Here is a 6,068-nt window from a genome sequence, read left to right on the forward strand (position 1 = left end):
CATGTTGAATTTGGTCTACATCTAAACTAAAAATTGCATTAATAATAAATCGTCGACAAAATATATTAATGGAGAAACTTATTAGTTTAATGACTTCGCAAAATTAAAAAAAAAGAAATCACAAAAATAATGCTGATTCACAACCTACGAGAAAACTATTTCAAAAAGTCCGCTTTACAAAACATTAAGTTTTGACGAAATCCATATAAGAAATTTGAACGAATTATGCTGCTTTAATAGGCAAGTCTAGTTTGATCAAACTAAACGGCTTTACTTTGCATAAGAAGTTTGATTGTTTATTTGACACACGGAATTTCATCGTTTATTTCAAACGCGAAGTTTGATTGTGTTTGATCGTTTCTTTCGCACAAGAAGTTTGATCGAAACCGTCAAATTTACTACGCACCAAGTGGCTCATCAAAACTGACTAATCTAGTAACGAAACTAAGTTTTTTTTCGAGCCATGTACACAAACTTTAATTGAAACAGGCAGATCCGTTACAAGAAGTCTGGTCGCGCTTTGTTTTTAAAGTCAAAACTTAGAGTTTGTTCCTTTTCTTGTATACGTAAATAAACTAATAAACTTAATTAAGACAATATCTATTCCAAACAACACTCTGAACTCACATGCTTAATGTTTAATGCGCGCATGCGCGCGTGGGCGGGTGTGAGCTTATTTGTAGTCTTCACAGACAATCCATATCCGCCATTCCTTCAGAAAACGTGGGAGGATGTCGCAAGAAGAAATTTATTACCTGGGTTATCGATGTATTCAAAAGTTACATAATTTGTTTGCGCAGAGGCGTTCCGTGTCAATACCCATCTAATATTACGACACGTCGAGGCTGTACTGTATATAACAGTTTTCATGATAACTTCCTTGTCTAAAAATAGAAATGTTCGTTTTCAGTTAATATACCGATCCGTTAAAAGGATGTAATTTGGCAAAATTTTTGGTTTAAATATTGATAGTCCATTTCATGCTGGTCGACTTCTGTATTTGAGCCGTACCATGAGAAAACCAACATAGTGGCTTTGCGAACAGCATGGATCCAGATCCGCGCAGTCTGGTCAGGTTCCATGCTGTTCGCTAACGGTTTCTCTAATTGCTATAGACTTTGAAAGCAAACAGCATGGATCCTAACCAGACTGCGCGGATGCGCAGGCTGGTCTGGATCCATGCTGGTCGCAAAGCCACTATGTTGGTTTTCTCATGGCACGGCTTATTTCTATTTCTTGGACTCGTTCTTATTCAGTCTACAAAATTTATACAAATATAAATGGATTTTATGACTTCCAGCCAAAGGAAGAAAGGCCCTATGCGGCCGAGTGTTGCGATCGCTGACGTTGAATCAATTGCCTCTCACTAAAGTAGGTTAGAAACGTCGCTGCTAGGATATAGATTGTTTTATGTTATGAAGCCATTTAGTTGGCTAACGGAAGGTCGATGGTTTTACCCATATTAGGTGGCTGCTGTTTTCTGAAACAATACCCAGAGGTACACCAGGGGTCATATATATCCATCGAAAGCTGGAAAAGTTGCCATATGACCTACATTGTGTTCGTATGGCATTAAACCCAGCAAAAAAGACTTTGTGTTCACACATTTTGATCCGTAGTACACTGAGTATGGTAGCTAGACCTGCCTATGCGAAACCAAATAATAGAACTAAACTTTTGACAGTCAGTTTATTTTCATACATCCGGGTAATTATATATTAACCATTCGACTCTTTACACCCACTACCTATGTATCATTTATGTAGGAGGAGACAGGTATAAACATGGATCATGTATCAGGCATGTTTAGATATAAACTTTAAATGTAAAAAAAAATCTTCATAAAATGAATTAAACTTGATTAAATATATAATTATACTAACTGTGTTTATATACCTATATTCACAATAATATGTCATGTATAACAGTCACTTATTAAACAAGAGGGTCATGATGAATCTGGATCGCTCACCTGAATAGTGTATGCTACACTGACAAGTGTAAGAGATCAGGTAAGAAAGTCAAATGTAAGTAAGCATTGAGATCTTTTCCCAGTTGTGTGATCATGTTTCAAATGTCAAACGGATGCTAAAATATTAAGAAAGTAGGCCAGTAGGTCATATTTATGGTTACTGAAAGTCAGTTTTAAGATCAGTGTGCAAAACTGTACATGACATCTAAATTTAAAGGCTGTATCTTTAAAAACATGAAAGTAGGTCAGTAGGTCAGGGTCGCAGTTAAGTGACCCCTTATTACTTGAGGTCATCAGGTAATTATAATCAAACAGTCTAGGAAATATGATCTGATAATTTTTAAAGTATTTTTCCTACATAACTCATATAACAAGTGACCCCCAGGGCGGAGCCTCTTTTCACCCCAGGGGTATAATTTGAACAATATTGTCAGAGGTCCACTACACAATGCTTTGATACCAAATATCAATGGCCTATGCCTTGAATCAGTCAAGACGATTTTTAATTTTTTTTAATGTAATTTAACTTGGGACACCCAGGACATCTTTTCACCTCAGGGGCATAATTTGAACATTCTTTGTAGAGGACCACAAGGGAATGCTACAAACAAAATATCAAAAGCCTAGGCCTTGCAGTTTTAGGCAAGAAGATTTTTAAAGTTGTTTTTTTTCTATATAAGTCTATGTAAAACTTGGGACCCCTGGGTGGGGGCTCTTACCAACACAGGGGAAATAATTTGAACACTGTTGGTAGAGGTCCACAAGGCAATGCTACATACCAAATATCAAAAGCCTAGGCCTTGCAGTTTTAGGCAAGAAGATTTTTAAAGTTTCTTTCCTATATAAGTCTATGTAAAACTTGGGACCCCCGGGATGGGGCCTCTTTTCAGCTTAGGGTAATAATTTGAACAAACTTGGTACAGGACTACAATGCAATGCCACATATCAAATGTCAAAGGTCTAGGTCTTGTGGTTTCAGACAAGAAGATTTTTAAAGTTTTTTTCCTATATAAGTCTATGTAAAACTTGGGACCCCCGGGGCGGGGCCTCTTTTCACTTCAGGGGCATAATTTGAATAACTTTCATAGAGGGTTATTAGATAATGTCCCATGCCAAATATCAAGGCTCTATGCCTTGCTGTTTTGGGCAGGAAGATTTTAAAAGTATTTCCGTTCGGTTGCCATGGCAACCAGAGTGTGGAATTCAGTTCTTTGAACAATTTTGAAAGGGGGCCACCCAAGGATCATTCTGTGATGTTTGTTGTAAATCTGCCCAGTGGTTTTCAAGGAAAAGACTTTTTTTAGAAAATGTTGACGGACGGACAACACACGACGGACGACACACGACGGACGACAGACATTGAGCGGTCACAAAAGCTCACCATGAGCCTTTGGCTTAGGAGAGCTAAAACGTCCAGTTTTAAGTAGTAGTATACATTTATACTATACTTAGTTATATGTATTTGGTATGTACTATTTTACCTTTCAAACAGTACTAATAGGAAGTAAGTGTTTATATTCTTAGATATAAATCTCGGTCTAATATATCTTTAAAATTTATTTACGACAAGACATGTGTAAATGAGGATCGTGTATCATGTATAAGACATTTGAGCCGTGCCATGGGAAAACCAAGATAGTGGCTTTGCGACCAGCATGAATCCAGACCAGCCTGCGCATCAGCGCAGTCTGGTCAGGATCCATGCTGTTCGCTAACGGTTTCTCCAATCCCAACAGGTTTTAAAAGCGAACAGCATGGATCCTGACCAGACGCGCAGTCTATGTTGGTTTTCCATGTCGCGGCTCAGTTTATTTTTAAATGGTTTTATCGTAAAAGTTTCGTATCATTTTACGACCGCATCGGTAATAATGAAATAAAAAACGAGTGCATTTCTTCAGTAAATTAGCATGAAAGTGATAACAATAGGAAATTGAAATTATTGTAATGAATGCGTTTTAATCTAATCTAATTAAGGGGTTGCTCAGCCGGATATCAGGGATTAGAATATCTTGACCCGGAATACGGATATGTATTAATGAGGGGTGTTCAATAAATACCCTTCCATTTCTTCATGTATCATAAAAAGCAATAAAACTGTTATATAACGTAGATTAGGGAATACATTTTAGGCCCCATAACCCCGTTTATTCCTTTACATACATGAAACATTCACATACACATATACAATAACCAAGTAAACAAAAGCAATGCAATAAAATGCAACAACACATATATACCTGTATAAAATGAATAAGTATAAATTTTAGTTTTACAACCAAATTTATCATAATTATATGTATCGATTCAATCATAATATTTCATATGTATGTAGAAGGAGGTTGACTGTTGAAAAAGGAAGGGGATAACTAAGAAACTTTAAGGAAAAAGAACAACGATGGGATCGTCTCCATTTTCCTTGAAAAACTTTATTAAATTTTTATTTAAAAGAGGGGAAATTTTGGTGTGGCTACATATTAGTTAAAAAGACCTTTGGATTCATATTTATAAAGTCTGTCTTTCATTAAAGCTATTTCTTTTTCCAGGGATATACGCAAATATAGATAGTTAAGAAAGTGTTTAAACTTTGGAATTGTCTTCCTGTATTTCATTCTAAAAAGGAAAAACTTGCATAATATAATAACAAAATTTATTGAGGTTTTCATTTTAGTATTTCCTGTACAACCGAAACAGACATCTTCAAAATTGACTGTATATGGGACATTTCTAGTTTATTCCACAAAGCCTGCACGTGCTGGCACTCCCAATACAAATGCTCAGTTGTTTCAATGTTCATATTGCAGAAATCACATAGATTACTGGAAACCAATTTACATGTATATAGATATTTGTTTGTTGGTAATGCAACAACTGTTTTCTGTACTCGGAAAGTTAGTAGAGTAAAGTTTGATAATCACAGAAATGTTACAGTTAGGTGTATGAAAATTATACTGCAGAAAATTTAATTACAAAATTAAAACTTTGTGATTGGTTAGATATTTTTACAGTTAAATCTGTGCAGGAATCATGATTATTTCTTAAAGATACTTTTTTTATCAGTTTTAGATAGCATTGCACCGGTAAAGGAAGTACGTCTCGAACAGAGGAGTGAACCATGGATGGATTCTGAAAAGTATGAATTGATAAAAAGTAGACATTCACTTTTTATAGATTGAAGAAGACTGGTAATAAATTTCTATAAAGCCTACAGTTCTTTGAGAAATTAAGTACAAAGAAAAGTTAAAGTGTCAATATCTGAATTTGTAAAAATCAAAATTGAAGAAAATAGAAAAAATCCTAAAAAATTATGGCCTCAACTTAAAGAATTAGGATACAGTAACAAAAGCAAATCGTCTCCAAATATTGTTCTTAAGTTATAATTTTTTAAAAGAGAAATCCTATTTCAGTTAGATTTAAGCTCCATACGGTCAGTGAAGATTTTGTATTGAAACAGTTGAATAAATTAAACTGTTCCAAAAGCTCTGGCCTTGACAATATACCTGCTAGATTCCTTAGGGATGCTGCACCATATTTGAAAATACATATTACATTTTTAGCTCAACTATTCGAAGAATAAGTAGAGCTATCCTACTCACCACGGCGTCGGCGTCGGCGTCACACCTTGGTTAAGTTTTTCGTACCAGTCCACATTTTGACAAAGTCTTTTGAGATAAAGCTTTGAAACTTTCAACACTTGTTTACCATCATCATGGCCAGTTATAGGCAAGAGCACATAACTCCATCAAGGATTTTGGCTGAATTATGGCCCCTTTTGACTCAGAAATCATGGTTAAGTTTTTCATACCAGTTCATATTTTGTCAAAGTCTTTTAAGATAAAGCTTTGAAACTTTCAACACTTCTTTACCATCACCATGGCCAGTTATAGGCAAGAGTGCATAACTCCATCAGGGATTTTGGCTGAATTACGGCCCCTTTTGACTTAGAAATCTTGGTTAAGTTTTTCGTACCACTTCATATTTAGACAAAGTCTTTTGAGATAAAGCTTTGAAACTTTCAACCCTTGTTTACCATCACCATGTCCAGTTATATGCAAGAGCACATAACTCCGTCAAGGAGTTTGGCTGAATTATGGCCCTT

This window comes from Mercenaria mercenaria, chromosome 13, assembly GCF_021730395.1.
Source record: "Mercenaria mercenaria strain notata chromosome 13, MADL_Memer_1, whole genome shotgun sequence".
Classification (NCBI taxonomy): Eukaryota; Metazoa; Mollusca; class Bivalvia; order Venerida; family Veneridae; genus Mercenaria; species Mercenaria mercenaria.